Source organism: Microcaecilia unicolor, chromosome 7, assembly GCF_901765095.1.
Source record: "Microcaecilia unicolor chromosome 7, aMicUni1.1, whole genome shotgun sequence".
NCBI classification, from domain to species: domain Eukaryota; kingdom Metazoa; phylum Chordata; class Amphibia; order Gymnophiona; family Siphonopidae; genus Microcaecilia; species Microcaecilia unicolor.
Window position 1 is genome coordinate 19,382,069 of NC_044037.1, and position 24,298 is coordinate 19,406,366.

Genomic DNA, 24,298 nt, shown 5'->3' on the forward strand with positions numbered 1-24,298 from the left:
TTATTATAACACGGGACACCCCCCCCCCCCCCTCCACGGGTCGGAAACGGAAATACACGAATCTAGGGCACGTCAACTGAGCCAAGAGAAAGATCACACTGGCCGGCACGAGCCACACCACCTCCCGCAATGACGTTCCACCCTAGTGACGCAAGCCTCTGGAAAGGAGTGGGGGCGGCGGTGGTGAAGCAAGAGGCTAGACGGAGGGAGGGAGGAGGGAGTGGGTGGAAGAAGGAAGGTAGGGGAGGGGGGCCTCCACCGGCTTATCCCATTGGCAGGCTTCGCATCGAATCAGATGACGTGACTGGGTTTCCGTTCCCAGTGGGCTACGGGGTTACTAGCGGTCGTTTACCTTGCACGCGGCTGGTGGTGGTGGCGCGAGAGCTGTGAGCGCGGGCTCTTCTCGGGTAAGTGGAACAAGTGTGTGTGTGAGAGAGAGAGAGCGGACCGGTTCCTTTCGGTTGACGGCAGTAAATCCCGGGCCGCTGTGTCGACGTGTCTGTGCTGGGGGAGGGAGGGAAAAAGTCCCTCGTAGCGTGTTTAAAAGTTGAAAGGAAGGTAGTTGGTCTCTGTTGGAGGGGGAGGGGGAGGGGGTGAGGAGGGAGATCCAGAATCCCTAGCCCTCCCGCGCGGAAGTTTCTGGATCATCCTTGAGGAGCGTAGGAAGCGGGTGGGGGGTCGGGCGCTTCTCCTCCTCTGCTCTCCCTTTGTGCTTTTCAAAGGCATCGGGGTTTAGTCCCCCTCCCTGGAGCCTTTTCCCCTGACACTGATAAATCGCATTCGCTCCCGGTCTTCTTGTTTCCTGGGAGACTGAATCCCGATTCATGATGTCAGTCAGTGGATTGAACACGGGTTTTCACGGTCTGTTGCCCTCTTAATCCTTCACATTTCTTATGTTGTTGGTCTGTTAGGAGAGATTTACTGTCTACAAAGTGTCTTGTTGGGTACTGACAAAAAAATTCACTGGGTTCCTGTGGGGGTTGTGTATAGGGGGACCAGGAAGAGCTGACCATCTTTAAATCTAGATTGAAAGCCCACCTCTTTAACATTGCTTTTTGACTTGTATCCACTCGCCTCCACCTACCCTCCTCTCCTCTTTCCTCTACACATTAATTGATTTGTTTGCTTTATTTTTTGTCTACTTGATTGTAAGCTCTTTGAGCAGGGACTGTCTTTCTTCTATGTTTGTGCAGCGCTGCGTACGCTTTGTAGCGCTATAAAAAATGCTAAATAGTAGTAGTAGTAGTAGCAGCTGCGCTTTCAGGTGGTAGCCTGCCTTGGAGTTCTTTCTTAGGAGGCATGCACGCTTGAAATGACAACTACATTTCTCATGTTTCATGTCCTTTTCTGACCAGAATAACAGGGGAAAACCCCCCAAATTATGTTTTTATTGGGGGAGAGGGGCAGGGGGGGGGGGAGTTATTAACTCAGTACCCAATGTTCCCATATGGGCACTTATTATGGGAACATTGGGCACTAGTGTGGTAATACTGCACACTCTTATGTATTTTTGCAGAGCATATGCCCGCTTTTGTAAGAATATGCCCAAAAACCTGAACAAAATGAAAGTTCCTGTAATCGACATAAAATGAAAGTTCCTGTAATCGACATGAAATGAAAGTTTTTGGGCTGCACATCCTAGTTCTATGATTCACCATATTGGTGAATCATAGAATAGGGATGTGCAGCCCAAAAAGTTTGGGCATGCTCTGCATGGGTGGCTTTTTTTGTTTGTTTGTTTTTAGCACATGGTGTCTCTTTTCCGCCCTTACTGGCTTATGCACATTCTTAGACAAATGACACCCCAGAACAAGTCTGTTCAGTGGCTCCTGGTAAGGTATAGTAAGTAGCATATTAAAAATGTTGGCAGATAAAGATGCATTGTCCATCCTGTCTGCCCAACAAAATGACCAGACTTGTATCTGGCACTCTGCATTGACGTACTTAATGTCACCCACACTTTCTATAACCCTGATACTCTCTTTTCAGATTCCACAGAAACAGAGTAAACAAACATTAGGCGATATAACCTTGTTATTCGTCTAACTTAGACTTGGTGCAATTTTTGACTTGCCTTTGTAATTACTACTCCCTTTCTGCCCAGTGAAACTGAGGAAAGAAGTGTTAACTAAGATAATCAAGAAATGCATTGTTGAGCCAGTAAAAAGGTTTCATCTTTATTTCTATTCATTGACATGGATTGATGTGGCAAAACACTACTTTTCCCCAAAACAAGGTAATCACTTTTGGTTGACTTTTGCCTGGAGTGCTTCAAGCTCTGAGCTGAGGTGCAGAAAAGTATTCTGCATTGAACTACTTCAGCGTAAAGCCTTGCAGTGGACAACAGTGCACGCGTATTAAAATCAGTGCTGATAAGTTTACGGGCTATTTTGTGTAGATGCAGCAAAGTGCAGTTAGAGCTGCACATAGGTCAGAGCAGAAAAAAATTGCATTGTCACAGAACAGTATTCTAGGACATGCACAGATATTTACTGATATGCTTTTCTGCTTGGACATGCACACATACATTTGGTGTGTTCTCCCAGGTTAGCACACAAGTTTTATACAGGTCCTATTTGCATATACAATTTGTTTAATGCATCAGTGAGCAACAATTTGATGTTGTATTTGCATTAGGAAGTCATGCACTAAACCATCTGTGCATGACTTTAGAGCGAGCTTACGGATCAGCAAGCACGAATAATACCAACCTCTTCACAGAATTTATTGCACACCATGAGGGATCTCTTTCATAAAAAGCCTGACATGCCACGTTTCACCAAAAGGCTGTATCAGGGGCACTTTATGAAACAAATAATTCCAAATACAAAGTAAAACATAAATCATATGGTCATACTGCAGAATTCTCCAGGAATACAGTAATAGTGTAATAACTAGAGGTTCTTGTTTTCAGGGCATTTACCTTATCAATCTACAGAGTCTAAAGAGAGCTTCAGAGCTGCAGGTAGTGCCAAGTTCCTGCATCTGCCAGTATTTGTGGTAACACAAGGGTGATTGTTGAAAATGAGGAGCATTTTCAAGAAGTCAGTGCAGCTGCAGAGATACTTTTAGGATCTGTGGATCGCCAGATCACTAGAAGCCCTAACAAAACCAGAGACCCCTGCATAGCAGATTTCTCTATGTATACTCCCTACCATTCTGTATTCAAAGTCATCCAGTTAGTTAACCATACAGCAATCCCTTTCCTCAAGGAGCCTCGCCTGCCTCCCGCAAACATGAGCCAGTCAACCTACTCCCCACTTCAGTAACAGCAGAAAGCCAGTTACCCTCCCTCCCAACCAAACAACCCAACAGCCAGTTTACCAACCAACACAGTTGCTTCCACCTGGCTTGGAGGCTGCACTCTTCTTGCACTGCCCCAAAGCAACTGATATGTTCTGGCAGTGAGCTCTGTCTCTCTCATGAGAATAGTGTAAGAGTACAGGTACATGCTGAGAACTGGAATTTACTGACCTGAGGGAGTGCAAGAAGACTGCAGTGAGAAAACTAATCCTCACCAGTTAATGATCCCTCTAAGGACTGAGTTAACGTTTCATTGCGAGCAAAGGACTGAGTTGATGTGAGCAAAAAATTTCCGTTACATTACCTTGTGAGCACTTCTTACAGATACATACCCAAATGTATATAAACACTCAGCGAGGTTATAAAGATTTCCATGAGCCGTACTCTGTATGCTTTCTCTACTTGTTCACTTGTAGTTTAGAGCTGCTCTGAATTTTACTTAGGTACTGGATGTTTAATACAGCTTAAAAGGGACCATTGCTCTCCCTTGTATGAGCAGTTAACCAGAGCGTGCACTTAACCATTGTGACCCAAAGAAGCTTGACATCTGATAAACGTATGTACAGTACTGTTTATTATACGTACAGTATACAGTTTCCGTTAACTGACGTTATACAGTCTCCGTTAACTGATGTTAGACTTACTTGAAGTAATCAGTGATAGTCCTCTATACACTATTGTGTCTGTGAGTTCCATAGACTACTTCTGCCAGATGGTAAAAACTGTCATAGCACTGATATCCAGTGGCCTCCAGACAGACCCGCATGGTGTTGAGACTCCAGTGCTCTTGCAAAAGTGAAAGGAGGTTGTTGAATTTCGTCAGCATGTGCCTCGCTGCTCATTTCATCCTCTGTTTTATCATCAGCTGTTGTTGCCTGCGTGTAGGCGCATATCTCGACGACAGTGCTGTCGTCAGCTGTTTGTAGATCGTAATCAACAGCTACGTAGTGATGAAACTCCTCTTCAGTAACACCGCCTGGGATGTCAATAGCCTGTTCATCTGACGCGTTTGCAACAGCTGCATCTATTTTGTCCCTCTCCACATCCTTAACAAAGCTTGCCCGCTTGTAGCAGTTCACAATGGTTGCCTGTGTAACATGATTCCCGGCTTCTTTCTGCATATGTAGGGAATCCAACAGTGATAGATTACGAGCCAGTTCAACAGCACATTTATCCTTGCCAGTCAGGTCATCCATAACTCTCATCAGACGACGTAGCAAAAGAGCCCAGTAATGTTTTTTGAAATTGGCTATTATGCCCTGATCCATAGGTTGGATCAGAGAGGTAGTGTGTGGTGGCAGGAAGACTACCTTCACGTTAGCCTGACATCATCACTGTGTGCAGCACAATTATCACAAAGCAACACAATCTGATGCTTTTGTGCCCACATTCTAGTGTCTAACTTCTTTAGCCACTGCTTCCAAATTTCCCCAGTCATCCATGAATTTGCGTTAGCCTCGTATGACACAGGAAGTCGCTTAACTTTCTTGAAGCAACGGGGCTGTTTGCTCTTTCCAATGACGAGTGGTTCCAACTTCTCACTCCCATCCATATTGCAGCAAAGGAGGATCGTCAGTCAGTCCTTCAATGTTTTACTTCCTGTAGTTTCGGCTTGTTTGAATGCAAGTGTTCCATCAGGAATCGCTCACCAGTAGAGACCATTTTCGTCAGCATTGAAAATGTCACGAGGTGCAAACTCGTTCAAGATATGGTAGGAAGAACTGAAACAACCCAATTTTCAGCACCAAAGTCATCAGCGTCTTGTTTTTCACCATGCTGTTTCTTGAATTTTACGTTGTTCCTCTCCTTCCATCTTTCCAACCATCCAGCAGTGGCTTTGAATTCAGTTAGTCCAAGACTTTCAGCTAGCTGATTAGCTTTCTCCATAAGCAGTGGACCACTGACAGGAAACTGTCTGCTCCTGACTTGAGAAAACCACCGAAGAAGAGCATCTACATCCTCAGCTTTTCCCCGCCCGTTTACGTTTCCTGTGTGGATTTGTATTGTTTTGCCAGTCTTCCAGAAGCTGATCTTTCTGTTTCAAGATACGTGAAATTTGACTGGGATTGACACCATATTCTTTAGCAATAGATGCTTGACTTTGTTTTCTAATTTTTTAAGAACTTCTATTTGTTCAGCCAGTGTTAGTCTTACAGTTGCACGTTGACGACGACGACTCCAGTGTACACTCTTAACTACTTTCTTTTGCTTATTCTGCCTGTGGCAGTTAACCAACAAAATTTAAAATTTATCGCCCCTTTGTCACGTGCCAATCGGCTTCCATATTCCGTGCGTGCGCTTATGCTGAGTCTTTCCTGCAGAAGAGCGGTCTTAAACCATGCATATAAGCGAATCTTGCACTTATCAGTGGTGCGCTAAACCGAAGTTTGTCCTCATAGAATTTGATAGCGCCAAAAATGGGACCGAAGTACGGCATGCAGTTAAACAGAGCGTGCGCTTAAATGGAGTGCACTGTACCTGTGTATAATATGTAAACCACTTGGATTGTAACCACAGAAAGGCGGTATACCAAATCCCATCCTCTTTCCCTTTCCATTGCATACAGTGGAACACTAGAGAAAGAGAAATAGCCATGTATGTCTCCCTGTACTGTGCAAAATATAAAGAGAGCAGATGCAAATTTCAAAAACTAACATATTCCAATCACTACAGTCAAATTAACAAATACAAATAAATGGAAAATGTGGTACCATTTTCTTAGACTAAATACATTTTTCAAGTAGCTTTCAGAGGCCAAAACCTCCTTTCTCAGGTCAGGACAGTATACAGTTTTGGTCTTTGAAAGTTAGTCAAAAAGGTATTAAAATTAGTCCAATAAAGAGAATAAATTAAAATAGAAAATGGAAATAAGGTGTTAATGTTTATTAACACAGGTACCACACTACTTTTATCTTAAAATAAAATTCTTTTTTCTACCTTTGGCCATTTACGTTTTTTTCAGTTGTGTTGGTCCCAGTCTCTGTTTTCTGCTTTCCTCGTCTTCTCGTTACTCTCTTGTCAGAATTTCCTGTTCATTTGTCATTTCTTTCCTTCCTTTTTCTTTCATCTTTCTTCAATTTATTTTCTGCCTCTTTCCAGACTTAATTCTTTCTTACTAGCCACTCCTCAATTTCCCTCTTTTTGCTGTCTACCTACAGCTCACCACCTCTTTCTCTCATCCCTGCTCTCCTGTTTCACTTCTTCTTATTCCCCAGTCTCTCACTAACTCTATTGTCTTCCTTTCTCTTTCCTCTTCCACCTAGCATCTGCCCTTTTTCTTTATCTTTCTTTCTTTCTTTCTTTCTTTTGTATCCCACATTTCCCCACCTCTTTGCAGGCTCAATGTGGCTTACAATACATCATGAGTAGTGGATACAAGAAGAGAATAGATATTTGGTATTACAGAGGATTTTGGGTTACATGTTAATGATAAAGCGTAATAATGATATAACAATAAAAATATTTTAAGGCAGTTTTAGATACATGTGGGGAATTTCACCTGTATTGATCTTTGTGATATATCTTGTTGAAGAGATGGGTCTTCAGTAGTTTGCGGAAGCTGGTTAGTTCGTAGATCGTTTTTAGGTTGCGCGGCAACGCGTTCCAGAACTGTGTGCTCATATAGGAAAAGGTTGATGCGTGCATAAGTTTGTATTTTAGACCTTTACAGTTGGGGAAATGAAGATTGAGGAATGTGCAAGATGATTTTTTAGCGTTCCTGGGTGGTAAGTCTATCAGGTCTGACATGTAGGCTGGATGATTTTATGAACTAGGGTACACACCTTGAACGCGATGCATTCTTTGAGTGGGAGCCAGTGTAGCTTCTCTCTTAGGGGTTTGGCACTTTCATATTTTGATTTTCCGAATATGAGTCTAGCTGCAGTGTTCTGGGCTGTCTGGAGTTTTTTTGAGTATTTGCTCTTTGCAGCCAGCATAAAGTGCGTTACAATAGTCTATTCCCACTTTTCTCTCCAGCGTCTGCCTTCTTTCTCTGCTCCCCTCTTCCATGCAGTGTCTGCCCCTCTCTATACTCCCCACCGCTGTTGCTGCTTCTCTAAATCAGCGGCAGCGAACATAAGTGTTGCCATACTGGGAGAGACCAAAGATCCATCAAGCCCAATATCCTGTCACAAGTACCTGGCAAGATGTTACAACAGTAAACAGATTTTATTTATTTATTTATTGTGAACATTTATATCCCACATAATCCCACCAAGGCAGGCTCTATGTGGCTTACAATGTTGAAGGAAGAGTACAATACTATAAGTCATATACAAGATGGAATAGAGAGTAGAGGAGGGGAAGGGAGGGGGTCAACAGGGGGGAGGAATGAGGGACTAAGCAGTGGATTTTCCCAAGTCCATCTTAATAATGGCTTATGGATTTTTCTTTTAGGAAATTATCCAAACTTTTAAACCCTGTTAACTGCTTTTACCAAATTCTCTGGCAAAACATTCCAGAGTTTAATTACACATTGAGTGAAGAAATATTTTTTTTGGTTTGTTTTAAATGTACTACTTAATAGCTTCATTGTGTGCCATCCTGGGACCTCACTATCAGACCTGTGGCTGCTTTCTTTGCCCTGGAACAAAGAAGTGATGTCAGAGGGGATGGTATGTTCAATGAGGTCCCATGATGGCTGCCTTTGTTTTGGAGTGGAGGAGTAGCCTAGTGGTTAGTGCAGCGGACTCTGATCCTGGGGAACTGAGTTCGATTCCCACTGCAGCTCCTTGTGACTCTGGGCAAGTCACTTAACCCTCCATTGCCCCTGGCACAAAATAAGTACCTGAATATATGTAAACCGCTTTGAATGTAGTTGCAAAAACCTCCTTATAGCTGCTGGTTTAGGAAAGCAGTAGCAGGGTGGTGGTGGAGGTAGGCTGAGGTAGGTCCCAGTGCGCTGGCTGTGTGGTGGGCCAGAACTACTGTGCAGCCTCTTACCAAAAGCCACACAGTTTTTACAGGGAACAGTGTTGAGGATCCCCATGTTCTTTGCTCCCTCTGATCAAGTGGCTGCGCAGATTCTGCAGAAGATTGAAAAATTCTGCAGGGAAGGGGACGTCTGTGCAACAAATTGTAGGCGGTAGAACGAGAGGACATGAAATGAGATTGAAGGGGGGCAGACTCAGGAAAGATGTCAGGAAGTATTTCTTCACGGAGAGGGTGGTGAACGCTTGGAATGCCCTCCCGCGGGAGGTGGTGGACATGAAAACGGTAACGGAATTCAAACATGCGTGGGATAGGTATAAAGGAATCCTGTGCAGAAGGAATGGATCCACAGAAGCTTAGCTGAAATTGGGTGGCGGGGGGAAGAGGGGTTGGTGGTTGAGAGGCTAGGATAGGGGAGGGCAGACTTATACGGGGACTGTGCCAGAGCCGGTGATGGGAGGCGGGACTGGTGGTTGGGAGGCGGGAAATACTGCTGGACAGACTTATACGGTCTGTGCCCTGAAAAAGACAGGTACAAATCAAGGTAAGGTATACACATATGAGTTTATCGTGGGCAGACTAGATGGACCGTGCAGGTCTTTTTCTGCCGTCATCTACTATGTTACTATGTACTTAACGCAGTTGTGCAGAATTCCACCAGGAGTACGCTCCTGATTTCTGATTTGGGTCCAGTTGGTGCCTGGGTGACCCTGATGCCTGAATATTTTACAGCATTGGTTATTGTTTAAAAAAATTTTCAGTGTAGAAATTGAATAGAACTCTAAAGAATACATCCTTAAAAGTCTGGTGTACTTGCCTCGCACAGCAGTACAGTAGTATATTTTGGTTTAACATTCTGAATTAAGTCAATATAAAGACATTGTGGGAATACCAGAAGCAGGTTCATTGATTCACATGCTTCCTGTATTAAAAACGCATTGAAGTTTTATATTAACTTAAAAGGGTAGTTAGTGGAGAGTGCTAGTTAATATGAATTTTAAGAGGGGAAGTAAATGTGTGTTACGGGTGTTACGGCTGAATACACATATTTTAAAACCATATGCCTGAGGCCTGATTTACATTTTTCTTGAAGTGGTAGTGGTGGTGGCATGCTTGGCGTTTTTATTCTGAGGGACAATGATTTTGTTTTATTTTTGTTCAGAAACAAAAGTTGCATTTTTTTTCTCTGTTCTATACTTTGTAATCTACTGCTATGTAAGCCGCATTGAACCTGCTACCCTGTTTCCCCGAAAATAAGGCAGTGTCTTATATTAATTTTTGCTCCCAGAGATGCGCTAGGTCTTATTTTCAGGGGATGTCTTATTTTTTCATGAAGAAGAATTCACATTTATTGTTGAACAAAAAAAATGAACATTTTATTCTCATCACAAACCAGCATAACCAGACAAACTGTGAATCCTATTAAAAATTTCTTCTTACTACTGTTATTTCCATGTACAACAATCTATGGTACATTTACCGATCTCGATATTTATGAACACAAAGCAAGATTTATTCAATGACAATCATACCCCTTTGGCGGGAAGTGGTGAGGAAGGGTTGTGCTCGTTTTTCGTCTTTTCTTTTGGGAGGGAGGGTCGCTGTGCACTGACTTGGCTCTGGATAATGCGGGGGGGGGGGGGGGGGGGGGTTGTTCAGCTCTCTCCACCCCTACCCTGGGCACGCAGCATCAGCTACGGTATGTAAGAGCTGTCTTTAGCCTGCCCCGGAAGCTTTCTCTGTACAGCTTCCCATGTAGGTGGGACGTTGTACAGAGGAGGCTTCCAGGGCTGGCCAAAGGCAGCGCTCATGTCGCTGATGCACGCTGCTGGAGGTCTGGAAGTTTAAAGGCCTGCAGAGCGGGCGGATAGCGAGAAGGGAGAGCGATACATCGCAGTGATCGCACAGTAGTTGGAGGGACGCCGGAACGGAACCGTCATGGCAGGAGCACCAACACCCAGGGATGTTGGGTGGGCGGGCCTGCTCTTCCGCCGAACTTGAAAGCTGTAAAAGATGAAGGAGGAAGACAGGCCAGAGAAGGGAGTGGGTCCGCAGCAAAAATAGGCGCCATATTTGTCCAGGTAAGCGGCGAGGGTAAGCATGGCGGTCGGCACCCCCCTGCGGTGCTTACCCGCTTACCGTGTTGGCACAGCCCTGCCCATCGGGGCCAAACAAAAACTTTGCTAGGTCTTACTTTCGGGGGAGGCCTTATATTTAGCAATTCAGCAAAACCTCTACTAGGTCTTATTTTCAGGGGATGTCTTATTTTCGGGGAAACAGGGTATGAGTGGGAAAGTGCGGGGTACAAATGTAACAAATAAATAAATAATACAGTAATCCTTTTTTTTTTCTGTACTGGGCTAACTTAATACATTGTATACTATTTAATTACTTTTCTGTGCACGTTTCACAAAACGTAAGAGCACTAATTGAGGCTATGTCCATCTCTCCATGTGCATGTTCAGATGAGCACTGAGCAGAAACGTAGATAAGGGCCACAGAGTGGCAGGGGACCCAGGCCCTGTCATCCGAAAAGAACTGGTGATGAGAGGGCCTGGTTTCCTTACCACAGTTGTGGCTCTCGGCTCCTGGCTCCTACATATTGGTTTCTATGCATTTTGTGCCCTACCTGCATATCCAGACTCCCTTCCATTCCTTTCCTGTACTCTGTAGGTTATCAATAGAAATCAAACAAAATAAAACATGGAAAAGAAAATAGGACTTTAAAACCATACCAAGAACGTAAGACCTTTGAAGTCAGAATGATTGAATATTTTAACACCCAACAGAAAGGACTTAACAAGGACCTGGGGTTCCTAGCCCATTATAAACCATAAAACTGTATGTCTCTGTTGATCACCCCACCCTCACCTATCCACACCCATCCTGTTAGAATATCAATGATATGCTTTGATGTCCCCATGCATACTTCCGACCCACCCCCATCCTCCCACCCTGTCAGACTGTCATAGCTTGAATGTTTTCACTTATATACACTGTCAGCTAGCACATTTGCTTATTTCCGATCTGACGAAGAAGGGCAACCTTCGAAAGCTAATCAAGAAATGTATTAAGTTATGTCCAATAAAAAAGGTATCTTATTTTCTTTTCCATGTTTTATTTTGTTTGATGATTTCTATTGATAACCTTAAGAGTGGACTAACACGGCTACCACACTCCTGTACTCTGTAGAATAAGCTTAAAAATTCAGGGCCTGGTCCAAGGCCTAAAGGTAGGCGGTATCTACTGCCTCGCGTTTTACTGTGTTGCTGTTCCCAAGGCTTAATGGTGGCAGCATCATGGGATTATAACTGTCAATTAATGTTTCTTTCCCTCCAGTTTCTGTATGAAAGGTGGGGCTTGGGAAAGGAACATGCACCAAGAGTCCCATGTATCTTTAGTCTGTGATGCTGCCTCCACTACCACTGCTATCAGACCTTCGATTAGTCGCCACTGTACTAAACTTGCTTAAGGTTCACGGGACAGGGAAGAGTGGTTGAGGAGGGTCATTTGGAACCGCTGAAGGAAGGGAAAACAGTTTTACGAAGGCTTGCTCTTTATGGAGCTGGGCTTTACACAAACAAAGTGTTTTATAAAATTCGCTATCATGTACACAACACAGGTTTACACAGGGAGCAATCTTGCACCTACATTTTATTTATATTAGTCACAGGGTTCCAAAAAAAACAACAGGGCAGACGATCCGCATACTCCAAGACGGAAGAAAAAAAGAGCAGATCAGTGATGGATGTATACACACTTTATTAGTTCACGTATAAAGCAATGCCCGACACAGTCCATGTTTTGCTCAGCAGGGCTGTGTCAAGGGCTACAAAAATAAAATTTAGAAAATATATATAAATTCACAAATATGGATAAGTTCCATAAGTTTATATGAAGCAATAAAAGGCCCAGGTTTTCCAGATAAATACTATTTAAGGATAAGAAACTTTGGGGAGGGGATGGCTGGAAGTTCCTAATCTCTTCACATTTATATGTTAAAGTGGCCCAACCTTGAGCTGTGGTAGAATGGTTCCAGGGTCAGGGTCATAGGTTTGGGGTGGGGGGGGGGGGGGGGTGGTGGAAGAAGCAGCTTTGACAGTGTTGCTCTAGTATTATAGAATTCACTTCCTTTCTATCTCAGACTGGAGCAATCATTTAGTCAAGATGCAGCTAAATATCTTCTTTTTCAGAAAGATTTTATTTTTCTTTATTTCTGTTCTCTGCTCCTGCTGTCACCAGTACTGTTCTGTTTTGTGCCTTTTCTACCCATATGTCATTTTAAGTAAACTTTTTCTCTATAACCTAATAATTGTAACTTTGATTCTTACTGTAATCTTTGTCCTTGTATTCTGTTGGCTGCTATTTTGTGTGTCTCCTATTTTTTTTATTGAATTTTGTTGTAAACTGCTTTAGATTTTCACAGATTTGCAATATATTAACTATGGTTCATAGTCATAGTTTAATGGCGGTTTCTAACAATTTTGTTTGAAGCAGAATGCTAGCAACCTTTTGGATTACTTTGCTAAATACTGACAATGTGGCTAGTAAAGACTTGGTGTTTTTCATTGAAAATTATGAAAGAACTAGTAAAAAAAAAAGGCCCGTTTCTGACACAAATGAAACGGGTGTGTATGTTTGAGAGAGTGTGTGTGAGAGTGACTGTGTGAGAGAGAGAGAGTGAATCTGCGAGTGTGTGTGTGTGTGTGACAGAGAGTGAGACTGGGTGCGAGTGTGTCTGTGAGAGAGAGTGTGTGTGCCTGGGGCCCCTCCCTCCACCCAGTTCCAATGTCCCCCCCTTCCTCCGTGTTCCAGGGTCGTTCCCCCCCTTTATTTTTTAGTTTTTGTACAGGTAGTGCATTCCCACTCTCGTCCCCTCCTCCAAGTCAGACGCACGTACGTCAGACGCAGGCACACAAACAGATTCCAACTTGATCACATCATTCGTCCACGTCGCGCGGCCGAGAAGAGGACTGGTTGGGGTCCCCTGCCAGCACAGGTATGCGACAGCGGCGGGGGAGGGTTTGCGACCGGAAAGGGGGGGTCAGGAACTGCGGGGGGGGGGGGGTCTGGAAAGCGGAGGCAGGGAGTTGGGGTCTTGAACTCGTGGGGGGGGGGGGGGAGAGTGAATCTGCTGTGCGGGTTTTTTTTTACCTCTGGTTTGCGTCATAATGGGTCTAGTGACGTCAGCTAGGGCTTCGGAGCCCATCTGTGAAGAAAGTTACGGACACAGGCAGGCAGACGCATAGAACGTTGGAGGTGAGAATTATTATATAGGATGACAAAGCTTGCTGAAATTCTTGATTTTAATGTGGGTCTGGCATTTTAGGGTCAATAGCACTGTTTTGTTTTTTTAAATGTGTCTGTATGATTTTAACATTACTTTCTTGTATACAGTGTACCAGGGGCGTATCTGAACTTCAACGGTAGGGGGGGGGCCAGAGGGGAGGGGGCACATTTTAGCCCCCCCCCCCCCGCTGAAGACGCCGCCGCCACCACTCCCCCCCGCCCGACTACTTTAAACCCCCCCTCCTCCCGCCGTCGCGCCTCACCTGCCTTTGCTGGCGGGGGACCCCAACCCCCGCCAGCCGAAGTCTCCGTCCTTCCTTCCGTCACTCTGCCGTCATGCCTCACTTCCCTTTGCTGGCGGGGGACCCCAACCCCCGCCAGCTGAAGTCTCCGTCCTTCCTTCGTTTGGGTTTGGTGGTTTCTGACGTCCTGCACGTTGTACGTGCGTGCGTGCAGGACGTCAGAAACCACCAATCTCAAACAAAGGAAGGAAGGAAGGACGGAGACTTCGGCTGGCGGGGGTTGGGGTCCCCCGCCAGCAAAGGGAGGTGAGGTGCAACAGCGGAGTGACGGCAGGAGGAGGGGGGTTGAGAGTGTCATTGGTAAGGGGGTCCAGGGGCAAATCTGCGGGGGCCAGGCCCCTGTGGCCCCATAGCAGATACGCCCCTGCAGTGTACACCCTATTCTTCTAAGGTACCTATACAGCACTACAGTCAATCCTCTCATGCTTGTATATTCCTCACATATCATTTCCTTCACTACCCTCTTTTTTTTTCCTACTGTTTAGAAGATGGGCCATTTGTGCATAAGCATAGAAATGCAAATGGGAGATCTGATAGCTATGACAGTTTGTTGAAATCCATTAACTTTTGAGCTTTCAAACATTTTGATTCCATTGTGTGAGCCCCATCTCCCCCCCCATCACTTTTAGGCACTAGGCCCTACTTCTGGTTCAAAGAAACTAACACTGACTTGGCTTGAGTTTTGATAGTTGAAAAGCAGGATCTTTACTCATTTTATTCCAAATGTTTATGGTTTGTGATCACTCATGGGACAGACTTCCCCTCCTGGTTCTCTGTATCCTTCTAAGTGTCCACAACATCAGATGGCTTGACTTACTGGAAACTGTCTGCTTCCCCTCCCCCCCCCCCCCCCCCCCCCCGAAGTTATGACCCTGATGCTGGAACCATTTTACCACAGCTGTAGGTTGGGCCACTTTATGATATAAATATGAATAGATTGGGGACCTCCTGCCCCCTGCTTCTTATCCTTAAATAGCATCTGTCTGGAAAACCTGGGCCTTTTATTACTTTGTATAAACTTATGGAACTTATCCTGGTGGGGGGTACAATAATCTTTATTTTAATAATAGCATTATCTTGATTTGGTAGTACAGCTAATTGTTCCAGTCTCTCTAATCTTTACTAATTTTATGTATTAATGTAGGTTAGCATCAAACAGCCCTTACTGAGCTGGCATCAGGGGGATTGCCACGTATTTTTTTTCTAGCCAACTAAAAGGGAATGAGGAAGTGTTCAGCGTGGCAATGTTCAAGTTGACACAATAAAGAGCTTCATTATTCCCCATTATTAACTTTGAAACCAGAGACTTTCAAGCACTCCTGCATTTCTTTGATCAAATTTGGAAGGGTGGTTAATGAAGATGTTTATGATAGCAGGATAGGACTGTTTAGATGATATCTGGATTATTTCTAACCCCACAGAGGTGAAAGACTCCAATACTTAAGCATAATACTGACGGGGGACATCTTGTCTGGTCCCCCCCTCCTCAATGGGAACGTAGTTGAATTGTCCCTGTACTTTTATATGTATTTAAAGGAGGTGGAGTTGGGCACTGTTTTTTGGTTAAAGCTATACTAAATTCAAAATTTGTACACGTATAACCAGGATTCACACACTTATATTTATGCCCGCTCTGGAGAAAGTGCAAATATAGGCAGCATGCTTCTGCTATTGGTTGCTTTGCCTTGATAAAATGCCCGCTTTTTCTTCATATACTGGCCATATCCACTTATGTAGCCAGTAGTTGTAACACGCACTCTCATAGGGTCATTCAATAACTAGTTTTCTGTTTAGAGTGTTCTTAGAGAATTTAGTACATGAGATGGCACTATATAAGTTCAGGTCAAGTTTCCTTTTTAATGATTGATTTTGTTAATGGAGGACTATTACATTTGTCCCTCTGGTAGTGGGAACAAATAATCTGTGACCATTTTACACATGAACATCAAACACATTTGAAAGGGATAAAGTAAAGTCTGCTGAAAAGCAGGGGCGTATCTGAGGTTCGGCGGTAGGGGGGGCAGGGGCTGGAGTGAGGGGGCACATTATAGCCCCACCCACCGCCGTCAACCCCCCCCCTACCGCTGTTAACACTCCCTCCCTCCCCCGCCTACCGCCGTCACCTACCCCGAGGTCCGCTTCCTCCGGCTTTTTAAATATTGCTTCAGCTGGCGGGGGACCCCAACCCCCCGCCAGCCCAGCCGCGATCTTTAACGAGGATGAAAAAGTTAAAGATCGCGGCTGGGCTGGCGGGGGGTTGGGGTCCCCCGCCAGCTGAAGCAATATTTTAAAAAGCCGGAGGAAGCGGACCTCGGGGTAGGTGAGGGAGGGAGGGAGGGAGGGTTAACGGCGGTAGGGGGGTCCGGGGCAAAATCTGCGGGGGCCCAGGCCCCTGTGGCCCCATGCAGATACGCCCCTGCTGAAAAGTACTAGCAATGGCTTTATTTTTGCTTTTTCTTCGGTTACCTGTTATAGCTTTTCATGTAATCTATATTTTAACACTAGTAAACAAAGGCCCGTTTCTGAGAGCAATGAAACAGGCGCTAGCAAGGGTTTCATGGCTGCATGGGTCGTCGCGGTTTTACCTGGTTCGTGGCGTGCACTGCTGCTGTTTCTGTTGTAGCTCTGTGTGGGTGGCGGTTTTCGTGCCCTGCCCTCGACGTCATCGCGTTTTGACGCAAGGGCGGAGCAGAGCTACAGTGTGGAAATCCGGAGTTTGTGGCCTGAGCAGAACGTTGGAGGTGAGAATCGGCTCCGCCCTCAACGTCATAACGTTTGACGCAAGGGTGGGGCCCAGAGACTGTGATTTTCGAGGCTTCAGAGCTTCGAACATACGAACCTTGGCTTCAGTGACGTCAGCAGCCAATAGAACGTTGAGGGTGAGTTTTATATATATAGATATTTCTTTTGCCTTTTTCAACTAATATGTAAAACTGTACAATATACAAAAATTCACAGGGGGTAGCAGTATTACGACAGTACAAAGAGCTAAATCCTACTGTGTTTGTTACTGTAATCCCTCTCCATCTCTCCGATGTACCCCGCTCCCCCATACTCTTGTATTAATGTTTGACAAGGAGCCAGAAGTTTGTGGGGTAAGTGGGTCTGTCTGGGAAGAGAAAAAGCTGTAGAAAAACAGCTCCTTAAGATCTTCATGATGTTGCCAACCTTATTTCATTTGACATAATGCAGCGGTTCCCAAACCTGGTCCTGGAGGCACCCCAGCCAGTCAGGTTTTCAGGATACCCACAAAGAATATTCATGAGAGAGATTTGTATGCACTGCATTTGTATCCACTGCATGCAAATCTATCTCATGAATATTCATTGTGGGTATCCTGAAAACCTGACTGGCTGGGGTGCCTCCAGGACCAGGTTTGGAAACCACTGGCATGATGTATTCCCCCAGCAGGATGTTTTCAGTGGGTCTGGCGGACTGATTAATCAATAGCTTTTCTGTTTCAGTATGGTTTACTCCAGTTGTTTTTGTTTTATTTTTCAACCTTCTTTAATGTCTTGAGTGTTTTTCAAGGAATGTGTTTTTCTAGCTGTCTAGCTCTAAATTGATATTTTAAGTAGGCTTCCAAATTCTTTTATATGTTGATTTGGAAGTTGGCTAGAGCCTTAGGCCCTCGTGATCAAAAGCCCCGCGCTGTTCCAAACAGCGCTTGAAAAATAGCGCTGGAACAGCGCGAGGATTTACCGCACGGATGATCAAAGATAATGCATGCAAATTTAAGCGGCGCAATTATCTTTGATCATCGGGTAAAAGTGTGGGCGAATTGTGCCGAGCGTGCTCAGCACAATCCTCCCGCACTTGTTTGACAGGTCTGGGCTGTCAAAAGCCCAAACCTGTCAAACACAGGGGCTTGAGGTCCATGGGACCACCAGGCCCTGACTATCCCTGCCCCAAGTATGGAAAACGGGGCAGGAGGTCAGTTGGACCCCTGGTCCCCCGACCGACCCCCCCCCCCATGTTCAGGGGGGCTGGAGATCCGGTGGGTCTCCAGCCCCCCCCGAAAATGTCAAGTAGCCGCGCTGGCCAAACCCCTCTCCCACCCGGCGACTGGGGGGGGGGGTGTCTGGAGGTCCGGTGGACCTCCAGCCCACCCCAACTCCCCCCAGCGTTGTCCTTCCAATCCCTGGTGGTCCGTGAGGATAAGTAGAAGTAGTAGTGACAACCCCCCTCCCGGCTCCCCTACCTTTAGTTGGAGGAGGGACGCAGCCTGCCTCCCAACTCTTCCAGTCGACGCCGCAAAATGGCAGCACCCAGCCCCGCCCATTGCATCCACCGGACCTCCAGCCCCCTGTTCGCATTTGCTTTGGGAGGGAACGGGGGCCTACCAGCATGCAACTGCATGCTGGACAGGGCTCACCATTCCTCCCCAATGATTGGCAAACCCTAACGCCAGCTCGGAGCTGGCGTAGAGTTTGCCACGGCCAGCGACCCAATCTTTGGCGCGCTGGACGCTGATCATTGGGGATGAATGCGTTAAGCGCTGATTAGCATGCATTTGCAGGCTACTTGTGCTAAGAGCCCTGTTTAGCGTGCATTTGCATGCTACTTGCGCTACGAGCCCTCGAGTGCGTTGTTTCAAGCGCTCGAGGGCTCTGATCATGGGTCGGCAGCAAACGCCTGTGCTAGTATGGCGTTAACAGCCTCTAGCGCCGGAGTTTGCTTTTGATCATGAGGGCCTTAGAGGTCACAGTATCTAAGGCTTTTCCAAATTATATATTGGCACAGTGGCTGAGTAACAAGTTTCATCTTTGGATAAATTCACCTTGGGCTTCTGATATTGCTAAAGCTGCTCCAAACATGTGGGTAAGGAACATGGTGACACTGACCTGTGCAACCACAGATGAGACAACACAGCAGAATAAATAACCTGATGTTCTAACTAAAGAAGACAAAAGCATCAGGGCTGAAGAGAAGGGAGTTCATATGTTAGACTTTGGACTGGATAGTTATAGATGAGGAACTATTGCTTTCAAATTCTTGTTAAAATGAGTGAAGTTATCAGCATTTGGTGCTTGATATAATGGAGGATTTGAAAAGTGACTACCTCTACCAATGAAATGCTTGTTTTGCCAGTCTCGTATATAATTATTCTAGCATCCTGTTAAGTTTTCCTGTTTTAACATTTCTGTGCCTCGGGCATTAACTTGTACTAATTTAAATATGAAGAAGTAACAGATATGATAATATAGTTAAGCAGCCACAGTAACTCGTCTTGGGCTAAAAACAGGGTATAAATGTAAAGATAAGATGTAAAGAGAGCTACAGTTTTGAAATGAGAAAAGTCATGCTGAGTAAGACTGTAGTCAACTTGAGCACAGTATCCTGTTGCTCAGTAGTCAGTCTGGATAGCAAGTACCCAGCAGATACTAAAAAGTAGATCTATTTTATCACAGCTATTCCAGGGATGAGTCATGACTCTCCCAAGTTTTACCTGGCTAATAACTTTATGTACTTTTCCTCCAGTAACTTGTCCAAAACCTTTTTGAGACCTGTTATGTTAGTTACCTTGGCCACGTCCTTCATAAGTACTTACATAAGTACATAAGTATTGCCATACTGGGAAAGACCAAAGGTCCATCGAGCCCAGCATCCTGTTTCCAACAGTGGCCAATCCAGGTCACAAATACCCAGCAAGATCCCAAAAATGTACAAAACATTTTATACTGCTTATCCCAGAAATAGTGGATTTTCCCAAGTCCATTTAATAATGGTCTGTGGACTTTTCCTTTAGGAAGCCGTCCAAACCTTTTTAAAACTCCGCTAAGCTAACCGCCTTTACCACATTCTCTGGCAACAAATTCCAGAGTTTAATAACACGTTGAGTGAAGAAAAATTTTCTCCGATTAGTTTTAAATTTACTACATTGTAGCTTCATCGCATGCCCCCTAGTCCTAGTATTTTTGGAAAGTGTGAACAGACGCTTCACATCTACCCAGCAGCAGATTTCCACTGCTTAATTGTGCACCTTGTGGGGGAAAATACTTTGTACAGTGTTTCAATGGTCATTAGTAAGACATTGTGTAGCAGTGATGTTTTCCATGCCTCAGTGCATAATTTGCATTATTTTTATTTTTGTTACATTTGTACCCCGCGCTGTCCCACTCATGGCAGGCTCAATGCGGCTTACATGGGGCAATGGAGGGTTAAGTGACTTGCCCAGAGTCACAAGGAGCTGCCTGTGTACCATAGAAAACTATGGAGCTCATTTTCAAAAGAGAAAAATGTCTAAAAAGTGGCATAAAGCAGCATTTGAATGTTTTCCTTACCAAAACGTCTAAATTGGTTTCTCCGAGGACAAGCAGGCTGCTTGTTCTCACTGATGGGTGACGTCCACGGCAGCCCCTCCAATCGGAAACTTCACTAGCAAAGTCCTTTGCTAGTCCTCGCGCGCCCATGTGCACCGCGCATGCGCGGCCGTCTTCCCTCCCGTACCGGCTCGTGTTCGTCAGTCTTCTTTTGTCCGCGCTCAGTACGGTCGTGTTTTGCGCCGTTCGCGCCCCTTAAGTTGACCCTCGCGCGTCTTTTCGACTTTCGCTAAAAAAAAAAAAAAAAAAAGGGATTCCGGAGAAGGGCCTTTTGGTCTTTTTCCCTTTCCCTTACTTCTAGTTTTTGGCCCCGTTAAGTTTTCTTTCGTTTTAGGGGTAGGCCCTTTTGAGGCCTCGGGTCAAGTTTTTTTCTCCCCATCTTTTTGGTGCCTTACCGCAATTACGAGTTTTGATTTCGCCGGCGTGATTTTTCCGCCCATGTCATCGAAGTCTCCCAGCGGCTTCAAGAAGTGTACCCAGTGCGCCCGGGTAATCTCGCTCACTGATAGGCACGCGTCGTGTCTTCAGTGTCTGGGGGCTGGGCACCGCCCGCAGGCCTGCATTCTTTGCGCCCTTTTACAGAAAAGGACTCAGGTAGCGAGATTGGCCCAGTGGAACGTTTTGTTCTCGGGCTCTTCGTCGGCATCGGCACCGGGAGTATCGAGTGCGTCGACGTCGACAGCGTCAACACCTCCGCCCTCGGCCGCGACGGTATCGACCCTCTGCATCGTCGTGGCCGAGGCATCGGAAGGCTGCGTCAGCGTCGGTGGTAACGGGACCTCCGCTTCTGCTGATGTAGTCGGACGGTGGTGCTTCGTCTGGAGTGCAGGTGAGGGCTGTCCATTCCCCTGCTGGTGGCGGTGAGCCTTCGGGTGGGTCTCCCCCTACCCTGAGGGCTCCTGCGGTACAGCCCCCCCGAGACCGACCTTCTTCGGCCTCGGCCCCGAGGAAGCGACGGTTGGATTCTACGTCCTCCTCGTCGGTACCGGGAAGCTCCGGTGACATGCTTTGTTTGAAAAAGTCAAAGAAGCATCGACACCGGTCTCCTTCCCGCGTCGGTACCGAGAGCTCTGGGTCACCGAGGGTGACGGCACCCAGTAGGCATCGGCACCGGGAGGACCGCTCACCCTCTGTTCAGGAGGTGTCGATGCGCTCCACCGAGTCGGGCACGGCTTCAGACACAGGTTCGTGAACTTGTGTCTGATACTGATGGTGAGGCCTCGTGGGAGGAGGAGGAGGACATCAGATATTTCTCTGACGAGGAGTCTGATGGCCTTCCTTCGGATCCCACTCCCTCCCCTGAAAGGCAGCTTTCTCCTCCCGAGAATCTGTCTTTTGCGGCCTTTGTCCGGGAGATGTCTACGGCCATCCCCTTCCCGGTGGTTGTGGAGGACGAGCCCAGGGCTGAAATGTTTGAGCTCCTGGACTATCCTTCTCCACCTAAGGAAGTGTCCACAGTACCCATGCATCATGTCCTAAAAAAGACATTGCTGGTGAACTGGACCAAGCCTTTAACTAATCCCCACATTCCCAAGAAGATCGAGTCCCAGTACCGGATCCATGGGGACCCAGAGCTGATGCGCACTTAGTTACCTCATGACTCTGGAGTTGTGGATTTGGCCCTAAAGAAGGCTAAGAGTTCTAGGGAGCATGCTTCGGCGCCCCTGGGCAAAGACTCTAGAACCTTAGACTCCTTTGGGAGGAAGGCCTACCATTCCTCTATGCTCGTGGCCAAAATTCAGTCTTACACGAGCATACACATGTGGAACAATGAGCGTCAGTTGGTGGGCTTGGTGGACAAGCTCCCCCCTGAGCAAGCCAAGCCATTTCAGGAGGTGGTCAGGCAGCTGAAGGCGTGCAGAAAATTCCTGGCCAGAGGGGTGTATGACACCTTTGATGTTGCGTCCAGGGCCGCTGCTCAAGGTGTGGTGATGCGCAGACTCTCATGGCTGCGTGCCTCCGACCTGGAGAATAGGATCCAGCAGCGAATTGCGGACTCGCCTTGCCGTGCGGATAATATTTTTGGAGAAAAAGTCGAACAGGTGGTAGAGCAGCTCCACCAGCGGGATACCGCTTTCGACAAGTTCTCCCGCCAGCAGCCTTCAGCTTCTACCTCCATAGGTAGACGTTTTTATGGGGGAAGGAAGACTGTTCCCTACTCTTCTGGCAAGCGTAGGTACAGTCCTCCTTCTCGACAGCCTGCGGCCCAGGCTAAGCCCCAGCGCGCTCGCTCTCGTCAGCAGCGTGCGCCTCAGCAAGGCCCCTCGGCTCCCCAGCAAAAGCAAGGGACGAGCTTTTGACTGGCTCCAGCAGAGCATAGCCGCCATCCAAGTGTCAGTGCCGGGCGATCTACCAGTCGGAGGGAGGTTGAAAGTTTTTCACCAAAGGTGGCCTTTTATAACCTCCGATCAGTGGGTTCTTCAAATAGTCCGGCAAGGATATACCCTCAATTTGGCCTCGAAGCCTCCAAATTGCCCACCGGGAGCTCAGTCCTACAGCTTCCAGCACAAGCAGGTACTTGCAGAGGAACTCTCCGCCCTTCTCAGCGCCAATGCGGTCGAGCCCGTGCCATCCGGGCAAGAAGGGCTGGGATTTTATTCCAGGTACTTCCTTGTGGGAAAGAAAACAGGGGGGATGCGTCTCATCCTAGACCTAAGGGCCCTGAGCAAGTATCTGGTCAAGGAAAAGTTCAGGATGCTTTCCCTGGGCACCCTTCTTCCCATGATTCAGGAAAACGATTGGCTATGCTCTCTGGACTTGAAGGACGCCTACACGCACATCCCGATATTGCCAGCTCACAGGCAGTATCTGCGATTTCAGCTGGGCACACGTCACTTCCAGTACTGTGTGCTACCCTTTGGGCTCGCCTCTGCGCCCAGGGTGTTCACGAAGTGCCTGGCTGTAGTAGCAGCAGCGCTTCACAGGCTGGGAGTGCACGTGTTCCCTTATCTCGACGATTGGCTGGTGAAGAGCACTTCCGAGGCAGGAGCTCTACAGTCCATGCAGATGACTATTCGACTCCTGGAGCTACTGGGGTTTGTGATAAATTACCCAAAGTCCCATCTTCTCCCAGTACAGAGACTCGAATTCATAGGAGCTCTGCTGGATTCTCGGATGGCTCGTGCCTATCTTCCGGAGACAAGGGCCAACAACCTGCTGTCCCTTGTCTCCCGGGTACGAGCGTCCCAGCAGATCACAGCTCGGCAGATGTTGAGATTGCTTGCCCACATGGCCTCCACAGTTCATGTGACTCCCATGGCTCGTCTTCACATGCTATCTGCTCAATGGACCCTAGCTTCCCAGTGGTTTCAGGCTGCTGGGTATCTAGAGGACATAATCCACCTGTCCACGAGTTTTCTCAAATCCCTGTACTGGTGGACGTTTCGGTCCAATTTGACTCTGGGACGCCCTTTCCAAATTCCTCAGCCACAAAAAGTGCTGACTACAGATGCGTCTCTCCTGGGGTGGGGAGCTTATGTCGATGGGCTTCACACCCAGGGAAGCTGGTCCCTCCAGGAACAAGGTCTACAGATCAATCTGCTGGAGTTGCGAGCGGTCTGGAACGCTCTGAAGGCTTTCAAAGATCGGCTGTCCCACCAAATTATCCAAATTCAGACAGACAACCAGGTTGCCATGTATTACATCAACAAGCAGGGTGGTACCGGATCTCGCCCCCTGTGTCAGGAGGCTGTCAGCATGTGGCTATGGGCTCGCCGTTACGGCATGTTGCTCCAAGCCACATATCTGGCAGGCGTAAACAACAGTCTGGCCGACAGGTTGAGCAGGATTATGCAACCTCACGAGTGGTCGCTCAACTCCAGAGTAGTGCATCGGATCTTCCAGGTGTGGGGCACCCCCTTGGTAGATCTCTTTGCATCTCGAGCCAACCACAAGGTCCCTCAGTTCTGTTCCAGACTTCAGGCCCACGGCCGACTGGCATCGGATGCCTTCCTCCTGGATTGGGGGGAAGGCCTGCTGTATGCTTATCCTCCCATACCTCTGGTGGGGAAGACTTTGTTGAAACTCAAGCAAGACCGAGGCACCATGATTCTGATTGCTCCTTTTTGGCCGCGTCAGATCTGGTTCCCTCTTCTTCTGGAGTTGTCCTCCGAAGAACCGTGGAGATTGGAGTGTTTTCCGACCCTCATCACC

At 46.8% G+C, this 24,298-nt stretch overlaps 1 protein-coding gene across 2 annotated transcripts in view; it reads left to right on the forward strand.

Moving 5' to 3' along the window:
* Positions 1–317: 317 nt before the first annotated feature.
* ACSL4 (acyl-CoA synthetase long chain family member 4) overlaps positions 318–24,298 on the forward strand; it is a 129,051-nt gene continuing 105,070 nt past the window's right edge. Inside the window, exon 1 of one of the 2 annotated variants that reach the window (XM_030210927.1) lies at positions 318–407. The gene's annotated coding sequence lies outside the window, so the exon portion shown is untranslated. The remainder of the gene's footprint in view (positions 408–24,298) is intronic. The other variant, XM_030210930.1, reaches the window with a different exon arrangement.